This window comes from Suncus etruscus, chromosome 12 (assembly GCF_024139225.1).
Source record: "Suncus etruscus isolate mSunEtr1 chromosome 12, mSunEtr1.pri.cur, whole genome shotgun sequence".
Lineage (NCBI taxonomy): Eukaryota > Metazoa > Chordata > Mammalia > Eulipotyphla > Soricidae > Suncus > Suncus etruscus.
In genome coordinates this window covers 66,923,694-66,950,265 of record NC_064859.1, presented here as the reverse complement: position 1 = coordinate 66,950,265, position 26,572 = coordinate 66,923,694, and the positions used below count along the sequence as shown (strand labels likewise).

At 36.9% G+C, this 26,572-nt stretch overlaps 1 protein-coding gene across 11 annotated transcripts in view; it reads left to right on the top strand.

Moving 5' to 3' along the window:
* MYT1L (myelin transcription factor 1 like) overlaps window positions 1–26,572 on the top strand; it is a 476,191-nt gene that overhangs the window by 249,479 nt on the left and 200,140 nt on the right. For all 11 annotated transcript variants that reach the window (XM_049784897.1, XM_049784892.1, XM_049784887.1 and 8 more), the window contains exon 5: window positions 22,509–22,666. The gene's annotated coding sequence lies outside the window, so the exon portion shown is untranslated. The remainder of the gene's footprint in view (window positions 1–22,508; window positions 22,667–26,572) is intronic.

The following is a 26,572-nucleotide window of genomic DNA, read 5'->3' as shown; positions in this document are numbered from 1 at the left end:
CTGTTTTCTGATTATTTTTATTTTTTATTATTTTTTCATGAATTTCTTTCTGTTTTTTCCTTTGGATGATTTTTATTAGTGATTTTTACTAATTTCTTTCATTTTTTTTTTATCTTTGCTCCTTACTTTTGTCTTGTGGTTCCCATGAGGTTTGAGTCAATTACTATCCCAGAATCTTTTTGTATGTTAATATCAGTTAGTTATATTTGGAGTAAATAGATTGTGTCCTTTTATTCCTCCCTTTTGCAGTTTTGTTGTTGTCTCAATTTATTATTGTTTAAGAGTCTGCTTTACTATTTATTTCAATATTCAAGTTTTACTTTCTTTGTTTTGAATTTTCCGATAGCAACTTATTTTAGCATTTCTTGGATAAACCTAGTGATGGTTGTTAATATATTAACTTTTGTCTATAAAGAAAAATATTTACTACTCCATAATATTTAAATAATATTTTTGCAAGGTAGAAACTTATTCTAGACTTGTAGCTTTTATCTTTTAGAGTTGTAAATATGTCTTTTATTTTCTCCTAGTCTCTAAAATTGATCCTGAGAATTATATTGAATCATAGCCAAGATGCCTTTGTGCTAACCTAATTTTTCCTTAATTTTTTTTTTTTTTTTTTTTTTGGTTTTTGGGTCACACCCAGCAGCGCTCAGGGGTTACTCCTGGCTCTACGTTCAGAAATCGCTCCTGGCGTATGGGATGCTGGGATTCAAACCACCATCCTTCTGCATGCAAGGCAAATGCCTTACCTCCATGCTATCTCTCCCACCCCTTCCTTAATAATCTTTAAAATTACTCCTTTGCCATTGACTTTTGATAATTGAGTAATGTATGGCTTGGTATATGTCTTTCTGCATTGAGAAATTTGGTTATTCTCTAAGCTTTCAAGTTTTTCAAGAATACACCTCTTTTTTCTCTTTCAGTTATAACCATGATTTTTTAATTTGTTTGTTTTGTTTTGGGCCACACCCGTTTGATGCTCAGGGATTACTCCTGGCTAAGTGCTCAGAAATTGCCCCTGGCTTGGGGGGACCATATGGGATGCCGGTGGATCGAACCGTGGTCCTTCCTTGGCTAGCGCTTGCAAGGCAGACACCTTACCTCTAGCGCCACCTCACCGGCCCCTACAACCATAATTCTTATTTTTTTTCTAATGGAATACGATCACTTGGAAAGGATGTCTTAATTCTTCTTAAATCCTAGGTCTCCATTTTCATGTCCTTAAGATTGATATCTGAGTAATTTTCTTTTGTTTTTAATATTTAGCCATTTTTTTTAATTAATTTGTATTTTGACTTGGTTCTGTGGCTCTTGGTTTAAAGGTCTGTATTGCTTTTCATAGCCTTGGATGTGTAGGAAAGCATTTGTTTGATTTTCTTTCATTGCTGCACTGGGAAGAGAGGACTACCCTGAGTATGAAATCATTAGCTATATCCTTCTTTGACAAGACCTGTTTGAACTCAACATTTGTGGCTCCATATTCTTCCCACCCTCCAAGCATATCATAATGTTTTTGTTTCACTCTGGAGATAGAACTGTCTAGACTTATAATAAAGTGGGTAGAGATCTCAACCATCCAAGTTATGCCAGTTAATTTTTCTTCATGCCCTGAGCTATAGAGCATATTTTTGTAAACAGAAGCTCTGACAATAGCCGGGTTTATCTGTCTGTGGTGGCAGTGTGAAGAGGAAGCTTCTCCTGCTATATAATATCTACAGAAGTTACTACTCAGAGACAGGTCTCAGAGCACCAAGATTTAGAGAAGTGCCTTCTTCCTTGGGACTCAAGCATTCCTAGGGAATTGTATTTCCCCCAAGTCCTGCCCTTAGTGACTTCAGTCTGCTTTATGTATGTAGTAGGAGATTCCTACAGTTCTCCTTCTTCCTAGTCTTTCTACATAAGTGGCTTTAAACCACATTACTTCAAAAATTCAGGTACTGATCAAAATTTGATACACTAGTGTGTTATAAGAGATATGTGGTTGGTTTTTCTGGTGTTTGTAAAAGTAGTTATTTTTCCCTTAAATTGTCTATTTTGACATATTTTGTGGTCATTTCCCTGTGCTTTTTCCTTCTCTATTGATCTTAATGCTTGAAGGAGTGATTTAATTTATTTTTTCTAGTAATGTGTCACATTTCATTTTCCAACAATATATATATTTGCAACCATATGTATTTACAATCTTATATATTTCAAATCATGTGTGTGTGTGTGAAAGGAGACTGTTTGAAATCTGCTTGATTTTTTTCTTCACCCTAAGAGGCTAGGCAAGGAAGTGAAAAATAGAGGTCATAGAAGGACAGTCTTTGGCACTTTGGTGGTTGTTGAGGTGCAGTCTAACTTGTAGACTAAAGAAATTGACATTATTGTAACCATGTTATCTCAAAAATAATAAATTTAAAATTTCAAAGAAAAAAATAGTCTTGAAAGAGAAGAATGGATCTTTGAAACAACCTTAACCTTGAACTCCATTTATAATGAAAAGAATCCCAAAAAAGTTGTTTTCAGTGACTACCTGACATCAGGGTTTAAAATGTAAGCCAGAGAAGAAAAGGGAAGGCCAATATTGAGAAGAATGAGAAATGTAGAATAGAGGGAAAAGTGAAATATTTGCTTGACTAGGTGACAGTCTGCTATAGATTGGGACTCCAATAAAAGGGATTTATTGTCTCAAAGGCTGGAGAGGGATATCCAAGATTGGGGGAAGAATTGTTCCCTCTGAAATCCCCTCAAAACCTTCTGATTTCTGTCCATCTCCAATATCTCTTATTTTTAGATGCATCACCCTAATCTCTTTTTAATGGTTATTATATCCTGTCTATGTATGTATCTATGTTCAAATTTCCCCCTTTTATAAGAACAGTAGTATCAAATTAGGACCCATCTTTTTCAGTATGCCCTCATCTTAATGCATTTTCAGTGACCCTGTTTCCAAATAAGGTCTTAGTCCCAAGGCCTGGACTTTAACATATGCATTGAAAGCATAATGAAACCCATATTGAGGATTAGTGAAATAGTCTTTGCAGAAATCCTGGTAGCTCTACTTTTATATCCAGTAAAGTAATTTAACACTGGTCATTGAAGTTCTTTCCTGTGTGGTAAATATTAATCACTCCTCATGTGCTAGTAAAACCTAAATGTAAAGAGCATTGTCTGTGATTACCTCTTAGTGATTTTTGTCACAGTAGTAGCAAATGCTTCAAAATAAAATGTCCCTGTCACTTTAGTTTTTTATCACACACGTTTGGCATCTTCTGGAAATTTTCACAAATTTGACCATGAGACCTTGCAGGCTAAAAAATGGTATTTTGAGATGGATTAATAGGGATAAAAAGTTGATCTTCTGTATCAACGTATTCTATATCTTCCTGACACCTGAGAAATTCTTGTAAATTAACAAGAGAAAAGGGAAAGGAAAGATTAAAATACCTCTCAAAGCATCATTTGTCATTCTTTCCCTAAATGAAGTTTAAAACCTTTCAATGTAGTGATTATTTCAAATTAATGCTGTGCCAGGGAGATTAAGGTGCTTGCCTTTCATACTGCCAAACCAGGTGTGATCTCTAGCCTACATATGATCCCCCAATACCCCCAGAAGTAATTTCTGAGACAGAACCAAAAATAAGCTCTGAAAACATCTGGGTGTGGCCCCCAAACCTTATGGGATACTGGGGATCAAATCATGTCAACTACATGCAAGGCAATTTACCTACACTTGATACTATCTCTCTAGTCCTCCCTTGGTGCTCTTAATAAGACATTATGTCCAAATAAGTCAGCTTTCTGAATATATCAAAGAAGCATTGGACAGCCTCTTTTCAGAAAAACAGGAACTCTGAACACTTGGTCCTAAGGACTATCAATATTAGTGTAATATAGAAAGAAAAAAATAGCAAAACATCAGCAAAGATAAGTTGCTATATTATTGTTTTTCAGTAAAAATCTTCTCTCAGGACCTTTGAGATATAACTTTGCATCACCCATTTCTAGAAAATCCAGTGTTGGTTCACATGTATTTGAACACAGAACCTATCACCCCGGGTTGTCCTATGACTCTAGTGCTATACAAAATAATTTGGGTTATGTTTATAGGCATTCCTAAGGATTTCTGATTTGTGCTACTAAGCCTCTCCCCACCCCATTTTTATTTAGGCCCCTTGATTTGCAATACTTCTAAAAATAGTTTCAGGCATACAATATGTCAACTTCACACCCACAATAGTGTCAGCTTTCTTCCCCCAGTCTCCCAAAGTCCCCTCCCACCATCTTAATAAACTCATTCTTTGGATTTCATTTTTATCATTTGGGTAATATGCTTACAATATTGTCTTATTTTATATGCATAATGAGCTAATCTCCATAATAACAAGTTATCCAAGACCTCTAGCCAATGTTGTTTGTCCTTCCAATCTACCTCATCATTCCTTGTCCACTCCATACTTTCTTGGATTTCTGAGTTCTTGTAATACAGGGTGAATGATTTATTATCATAATACTGCCCATTCCCTTGTTTTATTATGCTATAAGCCACAGATGAGTGAGACCACCCACTATTTGTCCTTCTCTCTCTAACTCACCTCATTCAACATAATGCATTCCAGTCTCATCCAAATTGCATAAAACAATATATATGCATATATGTGTGTATATATTATGACTTTTTATTCATTCATCTGCCACTGACTCTTAAAATTTTTTTGAAGTACAGTTATAAATACTGTGGGAAAAAAGGGCAACAGATACTAATCATTAAATTATTTTAAATAGTTGGAGATAATATGTTTAGATATACTTATCATCATGGAAGAAGATAATGTTGCTAAAAAAGCAACACCAACATTAATGCAAAGATCAATGGTAATAAAAATGTACAATTATCAGGAAAATGGGAGATAATAGATTAGGGGTTCAAAAATAATGTCCAGTCTTGTACTCATGAAGCATCTTCTATGCAATTTCATTGTGCTAAATTTTCATTTTGATGTGTATGAAAAGCATAGCATATGTAACAAGCTATGCAACAGTCATGGTTTAATTTATTTCAGTCAAAATTAAGCTTCAACTAATGGGAGGTTGAATGAAAGAAAACAAAACTCTTTAATTCTATTAGTAGGTTAATTCTATAAAACACAATCTAGTTTAGGATAGGTCTCCTTTTGTATTCAAGATTTAGTATTATCCAGAACATGTATGTCATTGGAGATCACCTCAAAATATTAGCACCATCATCTCTGGATAGAAATATTGTACAACAGCAGAGAAAGTTTAGAAGCTGAAGAACATCAAATGCAAATTCCTAAGCTTCACAGTGCTATTGCCAAACTTTGCATTTAATTCTTGATAATATTTGTCCATTTCCCTTGTTTCTTTTTTCAATATAGGACTATTAGAAATGTCAAACCTAATGTTTGTTCCTAACTTATATCATAAATACTTAAAATACCACCATCACTAATTTTTCTCAGAGAAGCCAAATATGCATTTTGGAACTGATAATTTATGTGCTGGATAACTTCTATATTATATTGACTACACTATCCACTAATAGGAAAGAATTATTACACTATAGAAAATATGGGAGCCATTGAGAAAATAGACTGAAGAAGTGACTGACAGTTGAACAAATCAGTCTGCTGTGTACAAAAAATAAAAGGTCTTCACTTTTGCCATGAGAGGTCGCCTACTACAAGTCACACACTCTGCTGGGGTAGATGGGTAATGGATAGCTTCCCATTTTTCACAATCCCACAGCCAGCCTGAGAAATAGTCTGAGCAAAGTACCTTCAAAGAGCCAGTGGTCCTGATCTGAACAATGATAGATGCAAAAGCACCCTATGCAGAATTCTGAGAGTACAAGGGTAAATCCTACATTCACACTGTCTTCCCACTCCTGAAATTGACTGGGTGTAAAAGCTCAGATCACCCAATCGTATTCATGACTGCTGAAGAAAAAGTTGACACAGCTGCTACAGGGCCTTTGGACACAATTATTAGCAAGACTTTATTATCAGCTACTTTAAATTGCGATTTAAGCAGGTATATGCATTTTCATTGTCATCTGTGTAGTGATACCAAGAAAATTAGGGGTTGCTTTCATTAAGTATAACCTACGTTATAGATGTCAGAATACCAGCAGTAAGGTTGACATGACAGAGAAGCCAACATTTTTTCTATATACAATGATTAGTCATAAGTGACTTCATGTTATTTATGTCGTGTAAATAAATATAGATATGCATACACATGCATTTTTGCATAATTATCTTGCTTTTATTATCCAGTAGGTTAGCTTCTCCTTCTTGATTCCAAATATTATCTTTTTCTTTATTTTTTTTTAATTCTGCCTTTTGGATTGCTTTCCAATTCCCAGAAAGGCTGTTCTCCCATAAGCAGCTAGAGAAAGCCACATTAAAAAAAGGATACTCGTGGGGCCCGGAGAGATAGCACAGTGGCGTTTGCCTTGCAAGCAGCCGATCCAGGACCAAAGGTGGTTGGTTCGAATCCCGGTGTCCCATGTGGTCCCCCGTGCCTGCCAGGAGCTATTTCTGAGCAGACAGCCAGGAGTAACCCCTGAGCAATGCTGGGTGTGGCCCAAAAACCAAAAAAAAAAAAAAAAAAAAGATATTCGTACAGATTTTTTTTTTGCCATAGAATTCCATGTCTCCAGGAATTACCCCCATTTGACAAAATTTAGGAAAGGAATTTGTGCCTATAGAAACTATGAAGTTAAAGTGATCTGTGCTTCCTTTTCTGGAATTCTCACAGGCTTGGTATCAACTTTCTCAAAGGTAAAAGTCATTCTCTGCCTTATGACTAAGCTCTCAAGTGAATGTTCCCTGTCCACCTGCAGATATGGTCACTTCCTACTCTTCTCAGCTCCTCATATCTCTACTGAACTTTACCTTTTAGCATCTGCTTTTTCAACCATACAAATGCATCTTATTGGTCATTCTATTCTAGACATGAGTCCCCTGAGGTCATCACTTTGGTTTTGTCCCTGTTATGTCCTACATTACAACACAGTACCTGGCTCTCCAACTCAATGGTTGAATGAATCAAGTAACTCACTTCTTACATGACCTCTGCATAAACTAACTTTAAGTACACTCTTCTTTCTGGGTTGATGACATTTCACTGCTCTGAACATGATGCCTATTGTCTGTGTCAGCTGCCTTTCATAAAGGATGGTTCTGCTATGGTCTGATTCTGAGGCCAGGTGACCTTTATTTTGGGAGGATGCATACTAGCAGTGCTTACTTGTGACTCAGAGTCAGAAATCACTTCTCTTAGTGCTCAGAGTACCATATGAGCTGCAAGGATTGAACTGGGTTCAGCTGCTTACAAATCAAGTGACCTGATTGCTATAGTGTCACTCTGGCTCTACCGCTTAACTTTAGAATGATCACAACATTATCTAATCTTGTTAAACTTTATCCTTGATTGCAAGGCCTGCCATATGCAAAATAGTCCAAAGATTATCCTTAACAATGTGTTTACAAGCAACTGGCAGTTGAAATGTACAAAAAAGTGTGACCTGGCCCCAGTACACAGCAGGTTCCACACCTATTTGCTGAAAGTTCTTTCAAGCTTTTCTACAATTAACACTGTCATCCATGTTATCTCACCACATATATTTTCCTTCCTTTTCTAGACTAATGTAGAGTTTGGGCTGTGATAATGAGTCTCCTCAGCTTTGGTAGATGTCTTAAGTGCTAGAAATGTCAGTACTGTTCAGAGGGACCTTTACAGGAGAACACAAGGAGTCCCGATAAATGTCACTTTCCCCCGTCACCCACTGGAAACCAGCATAAGCACCCAAATTCCACACACCCATACCTAACCTGGTTCTTCTGTTCCAAAGAAGTGCCTCCAAGTACATGGCTTCTGCAGGCTCATTGAATTTAAGCTCTATGGAAGCTTTGTGGAAATGTCCAAAATTATGTCCCCCTGCATTACATTGTCACTATTAAAGCCTAATTAAACCCAAGGTGGAACCCCTCTGAAGAAACTACTATCACCTCTAACTTTTCATATTGCAGTTTTTATTTTGTAATTAATTGAATCATCATGACTGAGTTTCATTTAATCAGTGTCCAACATCCATCCCTTCACTCATCACATTTCCTGCCAGCAATGTCCCCAAGTTCCATCTCACCTCCCCCAACCCTTCCCTCTGCCTTTCTTGATGGCAGATATTTTTTTCTTCACTCTCTTTTTTTCTCTCTCTTTCACACACACTCTTCCTTTTTTCTTTTTAGATACTGTGGTTTGCAAACATGTTGCAGAACTTAGTGCCCATGGTAAAATCCACATGGGAAAGATTTTTATCTATTGTGCCCCTAAGTATATGTCCTTTGAAATTATTGATTGTAAAGAGTCAACTCAGCTAGACTTTTGTTTAAAGTTAGAATTAACAGCTATTCAAAACATTAACAGCCATTAACAGCAGAGAAGCATTTGATTACTCTTTCTACAAAAGAGGGTTGAGTGGATTCATTTTTTTTTACCTCAAAAAAAAAAATCCACTCTCTGAGGCCGAAGTGATAGCACAGTGGTGGGGCATTTGCCTTAATCACAGCTGACCAGGATGGAACTGGGTTCAATCCCCGCATTTTATATGGTCCCCTGAGCCAGGAGTAATTTTTGAGAGCATAGCCAGGAGTAACCCCTGAGCATCACCAGGTATGGGCCAAAAACAAAACAAAACAAAACAAATTCACTCATACAAATTGAAAATTTACTTAAAAATAAAACATCATTGATATGGGTCAGATAATATAGTGATTAAACTACATACTTTGTATGTAGCTGACCCCCAGTTCCATACCCAGTACATCGTCCCCTGATCATGTCAGGTACAGCCTGGCAGTTCCTAAGTATTTCAGGGTGTGACTCTGGACACCCCTTGAATCTGCTGGAATAGTCAGACTAGTCCCTAACACCACAAGACCTGAGCAGTGCTCCATCCTTGGGCCTTAGGCATTGACTGTAGGCATGGTTGGCTAAGAATTGCTGGTGGAGTCTACCCAAATAAAATAAAATAAAATAAAATAATCATCATTTATGTTAACATTTAAAGACATGTTATTTTTAGTCAATTATAATTTTCAGTTTCTAAAAATTTTTGAGGCCATATCTAGTTGTATTCAGGCCTTACTTCCGGTTCAGGGTTCATTGATGGCAGGACTTAGGGACCCTATAGGGTACTGATAATAGAATCTATTTAGCTATGTGCAAGACAAGCTCTCTACCTACTCAAGTTCCTGTTTTTCTGAGTTAAAATTTTAACCTTTATTTTGAATGATACAAGAAATTTTATATGTTTTAACTTTGATCATAGTTCTCCTAGATCATTACTACTGTCTGCTTATTATACTTACTCATTGTTACCCTCCATATATATGCACATAAAGTAGACAGTGTTGTCTTTACAGTGATGCTTTCTTTTAGATTTGCCCACATATTTTTATTTATTTGTGTTTAGATCTTCAATCTAAAATTGGTTTCTTTTGTCTAGGAATTTATCTTTAAAAATATTGATTCCCCCGACATCCCATATGGTCCCTGCAAGCCAGGGCATAGCCAGGAGTAACCCCTGAGTGTCAAACAAAAAATAAACAAACAAAAAAAATATTGTATCATGAGATGAGGGGCATTTGTGGTAGAAATGTTGCACTGGTGAAGGGGGACCCAACTACACACATATTTGTAATCATGGTGCTTAAATAAAGATATTATTAAAAAACACACACACACACAAAATTTTCTAGAGTGATTGTGCAGTGTGTAGGGCACTTCCCTGAGATTTAGCCAACAGCATTCCATATAGTCTTCCTTTGATTGCCAGGAGTAATTCTTAAGCACAGAAACAGGACTAACACCTGATTTACCAGGTGTGCCGTGCACGAAACTTTTTTTTTTTTCAAAAGATATTTTCAAAATTTCAAAATTTTTGGTGGCGCTCAAGTGTTATTCCTGGCTCTGTGCTCAGAAATCACTCCTGGCCAGCTGGGATTATGAAATGCTAGATATTAAACCTGGGTCCTCCCTGTGCAAGGCAAATGCCCTACCAGTCTGTGCTATTTCTCTGTTCCCAAAAGAATATATTTTTTTTAACTTAGGGTCTTTTGATGTTAAGTTACTTTAATGTTCTTATTATGACCTTATTTTTTAATTTTATTATATAATATCTTTAAGCACCATGATTACAAACATGTTGATAGTTGGGTTTCAGTTATAAAAAAAAAAAGAACACCCCCGGGGAGCCAGAGCTATAGCGCAGTAGAAGGGCATTTGCCTTGCACGGGGCTAGTCCAAGACGACCTCGGTTAGATCCCCAGGTGTCCTCATATGGTCCCCCAAGCCAGGAGTGATTTCTGAGCGAATAACCAGGAGTAACCCTTGAGCGTCACCGGGTATGTCCCCAAAACAAAGCAAAACAAAACAAAAGAACACCACCCTTACTAGTGCAACCTTCCCACCATAAATGCCTCCATCCACCCCACCCCCTGCCTATATTCAAGGCATTCTATTTCTCTCACTCACTACCATTGTCATGATAGTTGGTGGTGTAGTTATTTCTCTAACTACACTCATTGTAGAATGGACTTCTAATTCAGTCTTCAAGACCCATATGCTTCCATCCATAAGGCTTCCACTTTGGTATATTGTATGCTTGCGGCCTCACCTCCAGACTGGCCACTACTGGCTTAAGATCATTGCTACCACTCCTCTGCAAAAGAGCCAGGAATTGGGGCTGGAGTGATAGGGTATATTTGAATGTCTTCAAACAGATGGATAGGGGCCTAGTGGATTTTTTTGTGGTTCCATTTTCAGATTAGATTACAAAAATAATATTATCATTCACTAACATATGGGAGTTCAATATGCCGGAGCAGAGTGGTTGGGCGTTTGCCTGCACACAGCTGATCCAGGACCAACCTTTAACCTTTGTTCGATCCCCAGTTGTCCCATATGGTTCCCCAACCCAGGAGCAGTTTTTGAGCACAATCAGGAGAAACCCCTGAGCATCACAGGATGTGGCCCAAAGAGCAAAGATAAATAATAAATAAATAAATAAATTTAAAAAGTTGAGCTAGGAATCATCCTGCCCTGCAAGTAAGACCCCCCCAGCATCCTTGCCTCTCAGTGTTTCTCTACACCCAATCCTTTCTCAATATCGCATTGATTCCTCATCCTGCAGTTGAGTCTCTGTGCTCAGCAGCCCCTACAATTCAGCAAGAAACAGATGCCCAGTTTGGACCCCGAAAGTACATGCCTTCTTCTAGAGTCTTCCACCATTAGAAATCTCTTCTTATACCCTCCAGCACACATACTTTATCTAGCCTTATGTATAGAACAGCTCCCCTCTTAATCTACCTGCTTCCTAGCACCCAACAGGCTATGGCAGGCGTGTCTACTGCTGGCCAAGGGCACAGGGTTTGCCAGAGGAGATGCCTTTTTGTGTGAGGCATGGTCACAGGAATGTTACACAAAAGAACTCAGATGATAGATTGAATATGAAATTATACAAGATCAACCACTGGACAGAGAAGACAACTCACTTCCTGACTGCCTCTGGCAAAAAAAAGATAAGTACTATCAATTTAGGATGAACTTTTCTAGCTCTCCAATATGTGGACTTTTATTATTTAAAACGTGTGGAGAGACACCCAATGACCCATATCAATATGCCTTCTCTTGCAATTAGTAGGCAAATTCAATTAAGAGAAAAAGGTATAAGGGGGTTCAAAATTTAGGTTAGACGCTTGTGTCGCTGCATGTTCAAACACATCATAATGTGTCCATCATGTACTTGCTAATCTCTGGGTTATACAGGAAGGACTCCATATTAAATATTTTAAAGCATTTTGTATTGATACAGTTTAGTTACTTCTAGGAGCATTCCTAGAAGTCAAATAACATCTAGAGCTGAAATAAACACATTTATTGAAGAATTATTTCTTAATTTCAGGAACTCCATATGAGGTATGGATGAAAGTGAAAGAAAAGATGTCTTTTATATCTGCATAACTTCACTTTATATGAGATAGTGATCTCTCTGGAAAGGGGCCTGACATAGCCAAAGTAATACACTAAAACAGCTCCCCTCAATAAGAGGTCAATATATCTCCCCTCACAGGACACCACACAGCCATAGGATTCCCAATTTATTCCCAAATTGGGTAAAAGATTTCTGGAACCTCAATTTTTTTTGCATCTATTTATATATCTAACCTTTATGCTAATACCATATTGTGTTGAATACTCATGTTGTAGTACATTTTGAAAGCCAAAATTGTGAAATCTACTTTGTTTTCTCTGATATTAGCTGTGGTTTTCACCATAACACCTTAAAAGTAACAGCTCTAAGATTCAATTCCTTTGCTTTCTATCATTTGTATTCTCAAAAGGTTGACATCAGACGAGGAATTTCCAATAGGGAGAAAGTATTTTTTGTAGGAGTAGTTATTACATTATTGAATAAAGGACATTATATAATAGACTTAAAAACCAGAGAGTCAGGGGAGCTACACATAGAAGTCAGGACACGGTGGCATGCCCAAACATGCCTTTTCATCCTAGAACTGGCTACTCTGACCCAACACTGAGCCCTGGTCAAGCAATCTGGTAATACTGGCCCACACTATGAGGCCTTTGGTAGTAAATGAGGAAACATTCAAATAGAACTTTTCAGTTCCAGTATCTCCTACCCTTCAACTTCTTGGCTCACCCCATGTAGCCTGTTCCATTCTGAATGTTTGCACTTAGATCTGGAAGGATCATGCAGAGAAATGGTGCTTCTTGGTTCCTGCTGCCAGCACTTCTCACCTGCTGACCACCTTCCATACAGAGAAGCACTGGAAGCAGGGTCAGAGAAATAGGAGGATCCACTCAGGGGTCCTGCCAAAATGGGCATGACCTTGCATAGTCTCCACTTTATCCTATAAGTGCCTCAAATAGAAAAGGAGAATTTTGCACAGGCTTCAAATGGTTAAGTACCACGTAATAATGTACCTTTCTTCTGGAAATACAAAAAAGGCACAAAAGAGAACACGTGAAATAAAATAAGTGAATAAATGACACATTTCATGATAAAAAAAGAAATTCCAGGTGCCATACGAGGAAGGAACTGAGGTTTAAAGTGAGTTACAAGCTCTGGATCTTGAGCCCAAGAGCTGAACCTGGGGCCATCACTCAAGGACTTTTGCCTTTGTCTTGAAGCTGATGGAGGAAACAGTTAAGGAATTGTTTGGCAGGAAAATTTTGTCAGCGATTTTCTTCATATAGATGTGTCAAAAAAAGGAGTAGAAAATAGACATAAGGAGAGTGGGGCAAGGTCACCGGTGACAGATTTTCTTGCAGGCATTCAAAGATAAATATTAAAAACCTTTGATCATATCACAGCTGCACATTTAGAACAAAATATAAAAGAGAAAAAGATGTTCCAGGAGACACTTGAGGGGTAGATCTGAGTGTCTTCAAAACAAATGGTTAGGAGCCTAGTGTGGATGGTTGGTTTGTCTTTTTCAGATTAGGATACAAAAATAATATTATCATTCACCAACAAGAGGACCCAAGACTTTGGTGAGTATTTAAAAAGTTGCTTTCAAACAGGACAGTGATTTCATGATTTACTTGAAACATCAAAGTAGAAGACCTGAATGTAGTGTGAGGGCTGAGTTGAGAGAGATAAGTTAGAGGGCAGAGAAGTAAACTCCTCACCTCACCCATATGTGCTATGAAAACCAAGGCAAGTCTAACTGGTCAGTGGAGACAGAGGAGATAAGAGAAAAAATATTCACAATTAGTAGCAGATGCAAAGATTTTTGTGGGTGATATGGAGTTATATTGGTCCCTCAGTAATTCCTCACACTAGGAAATAGTCATGTTTACTATTTATTTCTCTTTAAAAAAAACCTTGAAAATATTGATGTTTAAGCAATTAAGAAGGTTTGGTTAGGATCTCAACTCAAAGCATCCTCAGAAAAACCACAGAAAACCAAAGTGTATCTTTGATGAATCCTTCAATTCTTCCCAGTGTCCTCATAGTAATATTAAAGTCAAAGGTTATGTGAAGGTTAAGTACAGTTTGGGGAATGGCAATTTATTTTTTGAGGAGAATTATAGCTTCCTCTGTAACATGTAAACATGGGCACACCCTGGCTCAGGTTATCAAATATACTCAGTAAGGATCAAGGGCAACAGAAATCTGTCAGTCAAATTCCAAAGAAAAGAACAACCTGAGCAAAGAAAATGCAAGATGAAAGGCCCTTATTCAAGAATGGGGAACTGTGCACTAAGCACAGTGTAAAAAGACCTGAAATTTGCTGAACCTGGGTGTCTTGGGTTCCAAGTTACAGATTTAAACAAAGGGGGCCAGAGGGACCACACTGTCCCCTAAGCTGTCCCTAAAGAGGTGTGAGTGGAAAATCCTGTGCTCATCTATAGTTCTGAGCAAATGTAGACTCCTCTTCCCAGCTTCTAATTGTAGCTACAAAACAGGCATCAAGTTCGGGTAGTTTGGGGGGAAGATAGAGTCCCTTGAAAGTGCCTAACAGATCCTGCAGAGTTGCTTCCCTTCTGCCCTTCCCTGTTGTCGCGCTTTTTTCTCCTCTCCACCCTTGAAAGTCTCCACCATGGTTCAAATTTCCCTTCTCTTCTCTCCTCTCTCTCACCTCTCCTCCCCTTCTTCCAGACCTTTGGTCAAATATCTACATTTAATGGCTGTTATATATGGCAATGCAATGCATGAAATATTGAAAGTTATCATGATGAGATATGTCTTTAATTTCTTGTAAAGCAAATAATTCCCCAAATAAATACTAGCAAAACGGTACCTAAAACTTATTGGATTTTTAAAAATAGAATTTGTGAAATGTTAAACTGCGATTGAAAAGCTCAAAGATTATTTGAGGAAAAAGCTTCTAGAGAGTTTGATGGTGTAGAAGATGTGCTATATTAAGGTCAGTGGAATATTAATGTAGCAGTTCAAGACCTAAAACAGTTTGAGTGTATGGGGGGAGGTGTGAGAGATGTTTGGACAAATAACTAGTGAAAAAAAAAAAGGAAACTGGGAGTAGAAAGTGGTTCAGGGGTTTGAGGGACTCCCTTAAGAAGCATGGGAGCAGCGAGGAGGCATTTTAAGAGAAAGCACCTTATGTTTTCCAGAAGAGAATATCAAAAACCCTGATCATAACAGCCAGGAGAAGCACAGAACATTCGTCAGCAATTGAATCTAATTCAACTTTATTCAGGGGAAATTGCCTTCTTCCTGCATTATCACTCCAATCATTCATTTTTTAAGTCTTATGATCAGTGGTAGTAAAAGTGCCGATAAATTTTTTCATCATCAAAAACCACAAATATTAACACTATTAAAGCTATGTCACCTAAACTATAATAATGATAATGATTAATAATAATAATAATAATAATAAAGTTAGTTGCAGAAATTTCCTCAGAAATAATTTATTTTAGAAAATAAATCTCAGACCTTATTTGGTTTTGCTTATTTTCTTTTGTAAAATCTGCATTTATAAGTGTCCATAGAGAGGACTTGAAGGCTTACTTTTCCTCTGCACCCTGAGATCATTTGTGGATCATATGTGTTCAGCCTGGGGAAAGACTTTACATGGAATGGCAAGTTGGATAGTCAAATCAACACCCAACCAGGTCAGATCTTAAACCTTTTACTCACTAGGTAAAATGGCTCAATATCAGAAAGACTGAGAAGAAATTCAGGCAGGAGAATACTAGAATGTTAGGACATACAGACTAGATGATTTCTTGGCATCCAGTCCCTTAGGTCAAACAAGCAGAATCAGGCAGATGATCTCTCCAAGGGATGTTGTACAGCAAAAATGATGAGCACTTATTGCCTCAAAAAAAATCAATTTTTTTATCAAGTTCTCTCTATAGACACTTATGAATACAGATTTTACAAAAGAAAATAACCAAAAATAAATAAGGTCTGAGGCATTGATTTTATTTTCTTTTTTAATAATATCTTTATTTAAACACTGTGATTACAAAGATGATTGTAGTTGGGCTTCAGTCACTAAAAGAACACCCCCCTTCACCAGTGCAACATTCCAACCATCAATGCTCCCCATCTTCCTCCTCCCATACTTCCTGTCTATATTCAAAGCAGGCATTCTACTTCTCTCATTTATTAACATTGTCATGGTAGTTGTTAGTGTATTATTTCTCTAACTGCACTCACCCTTTTTTTCTTAAAGAACCCCTTTTATTTTTTTAATATAAATTATTTAAGCACCATAATTACAAACACGATTGTAGTTGAGTTTCAGTCATAAACAGAACACCCCCCTTCACCATTGCAACATTCCCACCACCAATGCTCCCCCCCTTCCCATTCCCGCTTATATTCTAGATAGGCGTTTTTCTACAGTTACTTTTTTTTAAGTTTAGTAAACTTTTTATTATTATTATTATTATTTTAAAGGTAAGTGTTAAAAAATACAGTAGTAATGGTGTGAGAATGGCAATCGCCATAGTTTGCATAGGCCCAGCAAAATATGGGGAAATGGAAAAAAAAAAGCCTTAGACTAAATACAAGGAGACCTCACCCCTGAAGTTTTCTGGCCTAAGACCGACTCTGGGCTCCAGATATACTAGGCTGCTCAACCCCTTAGTCATTCATCATGCACCCTGCAAAACATTTTTGCACATTAGCTGTTGTTGGTGTCAGGTTCCTGTAGTTAAAGATTCTGATTTCTGTGCATTTCCTTTATCAAAGTCAGGCTGATATGGAGAGTCCTCTAATTTTCACCTCATTAGATGCAGAGAGAGTCCTGCTCTACAAGCAGGTTGTTACTGTTGCTAAATTGCCTGGGTGTTAAGAGAACATTCTTTGGAGTAAGTCGATGCCAGAGCAGCAGTAGGGACTTCCCTGGTAGATGTTGGGTTCCTGGTAATGTTATAGACAATGTGGTTGTTTCCATAGATGGTATCCATGGTTCAGGGGTGTATGGGCTATGCCTATTCTTCTGAGGCCTGAGCCAAATCATTATGCCAATATTCAGGGTATAAGGCCTAACTGCATTACAAAACTTGTGTTCCTAGCTCTCTTAGATAAGAACTTGTTTACATATGTAATATTTTCCCATTTTAATGTGCATGTGCAAAAGAGGAACAATGCCACAAGGTATTATTGGTGCATCTGGGCCCTGTGGGAACAAGTCCAACAATCCCCATGACTTGGTTCTAACATGAACTCTAAACAAAGAGACTCTTCAACCGGAATTCCTTATTGAACAGGTCCCAAAGTGGGGAAAAAAAACAGTGGGTAAAATTGTCACTATATAAGAGGATTTTCAAAAAGAGTTATAAAAATTAAATGAATACATATAAGAAATTCAAAGGAAATATGTATGTCTTTTTTATGTCTTTAGAAATAGTCAGGGGGAGGGTATTCGGGACACCACTTTGGTCTGTGATTTGGCTATCTGGAGTCTGCAAAATGACTCCCAGGGGTCCCGTGTCAGGAAATGTCTTTGAGTGGGGGCTTCTCAGAAACCGAGTATGGTAGCAAGCACAGGTACACAGTGAAGGAAGGTGGAGGATAGGAGGCCACTGAGAGTAGATAAATAGGAGCAGAGTATTGATTTCTTCTCAAGCTGAGAGTCTACTTTTTCACTTTGGGAGATGGCTGGCAGCTGGCTTGAGTGAGGATAATGATCTGTTTCATGAAGAGACAAGAACTGAAAGTAAAATGGTTAAATGTGGGGTAAAAGATGGTGGGGATGAGAATAAAAGACTAGAAATGAGCCTATACGGTGAAGAGCGGGGGCGGGGGGAGTATATAACATAGACATTCTGTATATTGTAAACATAGATCAAACCCTATGATATTCTGTTAAACTATACTTTATGCGCGGGGGCACTAGCTACCGCTAGCCCTAAATAGACATTGGTGGGAAAGAAAGTTGGCGGTGACTTCCCAAAGCCAGCCCCTCTTGTGCAGGGTGCGGGTTGGGGAAAGCCTGGGGTCCCCTTTAAACTCCTCCCAGGCACCCATCCCTTTGGCCCCCTGGGCAGAGGCCCAGGGATAGCCCCGGAGTTCGGAGTTCGGGAGGAAGGAGAGGGAAGGCTGTTGTGGGGAGCTGGAGCCCCGCAGCCTCCCCTAAGCTTAGCCACGCTCACCCCTTTCTGAGGTGAGTTTCATATCATGAGCCAGTTCTTCTGGCCCTCATCTCTGAGCATTATCACAATGTCTTTTTCTTAAAACCCATAGATAAGTGAGACTATTCTGTGTGTCTCTCTACCTCTGACTTATTTCACTCAGCATAATAGTTTCCAGGTCCATCAATGTATAGGAAAATTTCATGACGTCATTTCTCCTGATGGCTGCATAATGTCCATTGTGTATATGTACCACAGTTTCTTTAGCCATTCATCTGTTGAAGGGCCTCTTGATTGTTTCCAGAGTCTGACTATTATAAATAGTGCTGTGATGAATATAGGTATGAGGAAGAGATTTTTGTATTACATTTTTGTGGTGCTAGGTTATAACCCTAGGAGTGGTATAGCTGGATCATATGGGAGCTCAATTTCAAGTTTTTTGAGGAAGCTCCATATTGTTTTCCACAAGGGCTGGACTAGACGGAATTCCCACCAGCAGTGATTGAGAGTTCCTTTCTCCCCACATCTCTGCCAGCACTTATTATTCTTGTTCTTTGTGATATGTGCCAGTCTCTGTGGTGTGAGATGGTACCTCATTTGCATCTCCCTGATAATTAGTAATGTGGAACATTTTATGTGCCTTTTGGCCATTTGTATTTCTTCTTTGAGAAATTGTCTGTTCATTTCTTCTCTCCATTTTTTTGGGTGGGGTTAGATGTTTTTTTTTATTAAGTTGTCAGTAATTTGAATATCTTAGCTATAACTTGTATATTTTAGATATGACATTCTTTAAAGAAGTGAACCAAACACTTTTGAAATTCATTTGGAACAAAAACATCCATAAATAACTAGAGCAACTCTTAGAAAAAGGAGTATGAGAGGCATCACCTTTCCCAACTTTAAATTGTATTACAAAACTATAGTCATTAAAACAGCCAAGTATTGGAATAAAAACAGGTCTTCAGATCAGTGGAATAGACTTGAGTATTCAGAGAATGTGCCCCAGATATATAAACAATTAACCTTTGATAAATTGGCAAGAAATGAAAAATGGAGCAAGGAAATTCTCTTCAACAAGTTGTGTTGGCACAACTGGCTAGCCACTTGCAAAAAAGCAAATTCAGACCTCCATCTAACACCATGCACAAAGGTCAAATCCAAATGGATTAAGGATCTGGATATCAGTCCTGAAACCATAAGGTATATTGAACTACATGTAGGTAAAACACTCTATGACATTGAGACTAAAGGCATCTTCAAGGAGAAAACAGCACTCTCCATACAAATGGAAACAAAGATAAACGATGGAATTATATTAAGTTCTGAAGCTTCTGCACCTCAAAGGAAATAGTAGTACCTATGATACAAAGCCACCCACAAAATGGGAGAAACTACTCACCCAATACCTGTCAGTCAAGGAGCTAATATCTGAGACATTGATTTTTCTAAAATAAAGTATCTCAGAGTTGAATCTCTGCAATTTACTTTATTATTATTATTATTAATCACTATTATATTTTAGGCAACATAGCTACAATAGTGTTAACATGTGTGGTTTTAATGAAAAAGGTTATTACACCTTCACTACCATTGATTTTAACACTTAATGGAGGATCGAAGTAGTAGTGCAGAGAGAAGGCCTTGAAAACTGTGAATAAAATTGAATTAGGTTCAATCTCTGACAAAAACACATATGGTCCAAGTGTGATGCCAAGGTGAAGATCAAGAAGTAAGCCCTGTGTACTCTCAGCTATGACATGAAAATAAGGAGGGAGGAGAGTACAGGACAGTAGAGGAATAGATAGGGTAAGAGTAGGGGGCAGGGTGGAAGAGGAAATGGGAGGAGAGGAGAGGAAAGAAGAAAGGAAGGAAGAGGAGTGCAGGGGAGAGGAGAGGAGAGCAGGGGGAAGGGAAACGAGAAAAGAGGTGGGAAAAAAGAGGAAGGAAAGAAGAGAAGGAGGGGAGAGGAGAGGAAAAAAGAGAAGAGAATAGGGGAGAGGAAAAGGGAGGGAAGAAAGCAGAGGAGGAGGCGAGAAGAAAGGTAGACTCCTGTGTAGATGGTTAACAGGACCCTGTGGTGAGTGAGAGATTCAAGGAGGAAATCAGAGTATCTGCACTGTATTAGCCCTGGGGGAGGCTTGGGCTTGATGCAGTAAACATTGATTGGGTAGAAGAAAGCTTTCTTACTAATAATGTGAAAATTTGCTGGAATGGGAATGCCCCATCATCTTTTCTGTTCTTCCATTTGTTCTCTAAGGGGCACTGTTTTACATGGCTTCATTATTAATGAAACTCAAAGACAAATATGCTGCAGGTGTATATTATAATGGCAGTAAATAGGAATCTCAAATCCAAGTCAATCTATACTAAGAACCTGAACTATAATTAACAATTATCTTGTAACTCAATATATTATTTATTAATTGTTTAATTTTTAAATATTATAAGCTATTTTTCTTGATAATATTTTATAATGTTCTTGATAATATTGCTAGCATTCAATTTAATATGATGCTCACAAAATGTTTCCTTTCTAACTCACAAAGTTCTTACTTTTATAAGAATTCATTGGAAACCAAAGTATCTACATAGGTCATAAAATTACAGCTGAATGTGACAATGTTTACCTTTTTTGTTTTAGTATATTATATTGACTTTTTCTCAGTGTTTTAAATAAATCAAATAATAGTCATGACATTTTTAATTGTTCTTTTTTGTAATTATTTTTATTTTTTCTTTTTGTTTATTTATGGCTTCTATTTTTCTTTGTACCTTAAAATAAATTATTTTTTACATATTTAAAATGTCCACTGTTAATTCCACCTCCTCTCCCTCTTTTAGTCTTCCTCTTCCTTTGATTTCATATAGTGATATCTTATATACTTTTTGTTATCTGGAGTTATTTGAGTGATAAAGATTAAGTCTCAATAAATATTTTGAATTAATTAATAGCAATAATTAATCTTTATAACAAGAGAATTAGAGTTATTTGCATAGAGGATTTACTACTATAAATGTCACAGTTTTAAATGAGAAACTTGGATAATATAATTTGATCTGTTTCCTTTTTATCTTATGCAATTCTTACTTTTCTGTTGTTTAAGAGAAATACAAAGAAAGTTGATGTAATACTTTAAGAATATAAGTCTTGTATATGAATAATTGTGATTAGTTAACAAGATATGCACATACATTGTAAATTGTATCTAGTTAACAAAATCTGCACATACATTGTAAATTTTTGTGTGTCCCATCCTAAGGTCCTCCAAACTATGAATTTACTTGAACCATAGATATTTAACAAATCCTAGAGATATTTAGTGTTTTTGCTATTGTTTTATAGCAATAAATAAATAATTATGGAAATTTCTGAAAGGACTTTATTCAAAACCACATCTAAAAACTTACCCAAGAACATCACCTAAAATAACTCTCTGTCCCAGGTCTTTAGATTTTTTTTTTAAGAGTGTGTTGATCTTACCCTGTTATATTGGGAAGAGTGTTTTTTGATTTTCAAACATGGGCGTTGAGAATTGTAGATTTCCCTCTGATCAATTCAATGGCTTTTAACAAATAGATAAACCTCTATGAGAGTCACTCTATTACTAATAAATAAAAATAATCAGAAACTTTAGTCAAAATTTAAACATTATAGGAGCTGGAGAGATAGCACAGTGATAGGGCGTTTGCCTTGCACACAGCCAATCCAAGACTGATGGTGGTTCGAGTCCAGGCATTCCATATTGTCCCCCCTGCCTGCCAGGAGCATTTCTGAGCTCAGAACCAGGAGTAGCCTAAGAGTGTTTCTGGGTGTGACCCAAAAACCAAAAGAAAATTAAAAATTAAAAAAAGGAAAAATAATTTAAACGTTATAATGAGTAATATAAGACTGCTTTATAAATTCTCTCTGTAGACTCTCCAGATGCCTATTTAGTCCATAAAGTCCCTGAAGAAATCACAAACTAAAAAAGCATCACATGTAAATTCTGAGTGAGATCATCCTGTAGTGCTGCCATTTGGGTTTATTCCATCCCAGATCCAGAAAGGGGAATCTATGTAAGGATGCCTGAAAGGACACAGATCCAATTACACTGACAGTTCTAACAACCTCAGCAGGAATAAACCATCACTACAACTGCAGAGTAGATTTAGCAGGAAATAATTCCCAGACAGGTTTTATCATATGTTTTACCCACTAAGAAAGACCCAGAGAAAAACTTTTGCAGAGGGTTTCCAAGTTCTAGAGAACATAACACATCGTATACGGTTACTGTGTTCATGCAGAGGGAACAAAATGAATGAATTATATGACTGGATTAAATGATTTGGTTCTTAATACTGTTTTCATCTTTTTTCAGATGGAGAAATGGAGGCACAGAGAAATTAAGTGACTTCAGCACAGTCCCAAGCTGGGGAGGACCAAAATTAGAATTTAGAGAGAACCTCGACTCTGGGCCTGTGTCCTGCCCACAGAGTCACGCTGCCTCCTTTCTTAGGAGAGAAGACTTCCTGCAAGGTAAAGCCTGAATTCTTCCTCATGAGATGAGTGTGGGCTATCCAAGGCAGAAACAGCTGTTTGTGGTGATACTGTTTATCCATACATATACAATATACCACAGCAGCATTCATTCCCAGGCACAACATAAATTTTTCATTTTATCACAGTGTAGACATGTAGGCTTCTTTGTCATCCTCTATCTTCTCTATGCAATCATGACACTCTAAAATAACCTAAGTATCTCTATTTCTTTTCTTTTTTTTAAACTCCCATATATCTGTTTCTTCCCTCAGTATAACAATGCTGTTGTTTAAGAGAAATACAAAGAAAGTTGATGTAATACTTTAAGAATATAAGTCTTGTGTTGAATAATTGTGGTTAGTTAACAAGATATGCACATACATTGTAAATTCTATCTAGTTAACAAAATCTGCACATACATTGTAAATTTTTGTGTGTCCCTTCCTAAGGTCCTCCAAGCTATGAATTTACTTGAACTATAGATATTTAACAAATCCTAGAGATGTTTGGTGTTTTTGCTATTGTTTTATAGCAATAAATAAATAATTATGGAAATTTATAGAAGGACTTTATTCAAAACCACATCTAAAAACTTACCCAAGAACATCACCTAAAATAACTCTCTGTCCCAGGTCTTTAGATTTTTTTAAGAGTGTGTTGATCTTACCCTGTTATATTGGGAAGAGTGTTTTTTGATTTTTAAACATGGGCATTGAGAATTGTAGATTTCCCTCTAATCAAAGGCTTTTAACAAATAGATAAACCTCTTTGAGAGTCACTCTATTACTAATAAATAAAAATAATCAGAAACTTTAGTCAAAATTTAAACATTATTGGAGCTGGAGAGATAGTTTCTTTCTTAGGCAACTGTGTTTTCCCAAATTATTACCCTCTCTCCAGATTATTCTGAACCTTCCATCCATGTAAATGCTCATCTGACCTCTCTAGGTCTCTCATGGACAGAAATACTTATCTCTCTATTTTCCCCTCTCACACTTATGCACCCAGACTTCTCTACAATCTCTTCTTTCCCATCTTCCTCTATCCTGACGCTATCACTACTTTTCCTCTCTAAGGCCCTTGTTATACTGTCTTCTCAATTTATACTCATCTCTCTTCCCCTGATGGGCAGATGCATTGTTCTTAAATTTAGATAAAGAAGAGTTGTTTTTTTTCTCAATCTTATTTAACTCACATATTCTCTCTCCTTTGGGGTTAATCCTGGGCAGCACATTCACCTTTATGGTCAGTACACCCAGAGTTTGGAATTCAGATATTGTCCTCCAAAATTTTTTTTCTAGAAATATAACCCTACATGTGATTTCCTAGGCACTGGTGTCAGGGAAAAAGAATATTTTTGTATCAGTCACTCTCATGAAGATAACATTTCTGTTCACCACCCTGCAAAGTAAAATTGTTCATGCTTGACTGTTTTTTAATGCATGGGCTACAAATTAATGTATTACCATGGAAAAAATTCATTCAGACACACTTTGTGTGTTTATTGTGTTACAGTTCAATGTACCCCCCTTTCCCCTTTCAAAATCTTCTCTTTTCTCACCTTTAGTAATTTTTCTGTCCATATAAATTTATTTCTATGTTATTCTTATTATATAGTTTGTATATATGATAAAATTGATACTTAGTATAAAGAAACACAAAAAGTTAAAAAAAATTCTAAATCCCATTGTTTAAGTCTCTAGTCCAGACCTGTCATTGAAAAATTCAAGTATGTTTCCCATTTAATAATTTCTGAAGTACAGTAATATTTTTATTTTTTTCTGTGGAATAGTTTACTTTGTCTCCTGTAAACAACAGCATAATTCAAAGACATATGAATATAGAAATAAGCTTTTCTAATATTTCTGTTCCCTAATCTTATTAATTCTATTCTCCCTTTAGAAATGATGAATATGGTAAGAATAATATTAAAGGGCTAAAGTACTTGCCTTACATGCAGACAACTTGGGTTTGGTTCCCAGCATCACATATGGTCTCTCAAGCCCCTCCAGGAGTGATGATTGAATGCAGATTCAGTAGTAAGTCCTAAGAACCATTGGATGTGACCCCCCCTAAAATTAAATAAATAAACATTTAAAAACTAAAAATAAAAAGGATAAATAAAAGTTTTTGGGTTTTTTGCGCCACACCCGGTAACACTCAGGGATTACTCCTGGTTATGCACTCAGAAATAGCTCCTAGTTTGGGGGACCATATGGGACACCGAGGGATCAAGTTGAGGTCCATCCTAGATCAGCCACAAACGCCCTACCATTTGCACCACTGCTCCGGCCCCATAAATAAAAGTTTTAAAACAATATACATATATATAATATATATAAAAGCAAAAATCATCAGGTTAATTTCAAAATTTTACTCATATTAATCTATGAATATTTTTATATCAGAATGTATGTGAATAATTGGCTATTTTATGAGGGAAGCACTAAATCAAAAACTTACATTAGGACCAATTTAAAGTGGTACATGCTATCATTCAGATAGTGCTAGAAGTAGACTAGTGGATGTGCTCAAGAGAATAGAGCATTTCTTTACTATTTATTTGAAAGCAGTTCTATTTCCATATTTATGGTTTTCTAGAGCTATTTAAAAAAGTGTTACTTCTTTCTTTTCACTCCTTCTTGAACCACATGTCCCTGCTGCATCAGGTTTTAATTAGAGAAGGAGCCCTCCTTGCTCGATGACTCATGAACATTCATCACAGGTCATAGAGCAGACCACTAGGTAGGGCTCACAGGAAATGATGCAAGGAATGGATCTTGGAAGGACCCTAAAAGGAAGGAAGGGTTTTTAGCTGCGCTAGGAAAGTTACAACTCAAAAGGACTGAGAGCCCCACCTTACAAATGTGTGGTTAAATTTCCTAAGTGTTACTCATGCTGATGAGAAAAACATAAGGTGGAAGAGGAAAAAGGAGGAAGGAATCAGAGGAAGCAGGAAGGAGGAGGAAGAAGGAATCAAAAAGGAGGAGGATGGAAAAGGAAGGAGGAAGACAAAAAAGGAGGAGGAAGGAGAAGGAGGCAAGAAGACGGAAGCGGGAAGAGGAGGAAAGAGGTAAAACGAGGAGAAAGGAGGAGGAGGAAGGAGGAAGATGAAGAAAAAAGAAGAAAAATATATGCAACAGATAAGATGGACACAATGGCTGACATTTTATAATAGATAACTGTTACAAATTCACATAAAAATTTTAATAAAAAACAAGTGCAAATAAGTGGTAAGCAATGAAAATGTTGTTTTCAAAAAGAAAAAATGATAAAATAATAGAAAGCATAATTTTACAGGACATGAAATACAGGAGGACAATGTATGTTTTCCCCACCCCAGGACAGTGTGTTTTTTTTGTTTGTTTGTTTTTGTTTTGTGGCTTTTGGGTCATATCCGGCAGTGCTCAGGGGTTATTTCTGGCTCCAGGCTAGAAATGCTCCTGGCAGGCACAGGGGACCATACGGGGCGCCGGGATTCGAACCGATGACCTCCTGCATGAAAGGCAAACGCCTTACCTCCATGCTATCTCTCCTGACAATGTGTTTTTAAAAAGCTTAACCTTGTAGCTGTTCAGGAAAGAAATAATGATATACATTATTTTAACTTGCAACAATAAGACTTATGAGTCCTATTAGCTCTAAAGAAGTAAAAATAATATTTTATACATAAGTCAAAATCGTATGTAGATTATTATTTTTCCTAACATTAAATTGATAATATCTTTTTAGAGAACAATTTTATGAACAAGTACACAGATGCTGTGATATTTATTGCACATTTTTGAAACATTGAAATAAAACAAACAAAATAAAGTAGCTTAAATGTTCATTAGTGGGGAATATATGTGACTCACTGAAAATATCTATAGTAAATGTGTTCTGTTGACACTCTGAAACTAT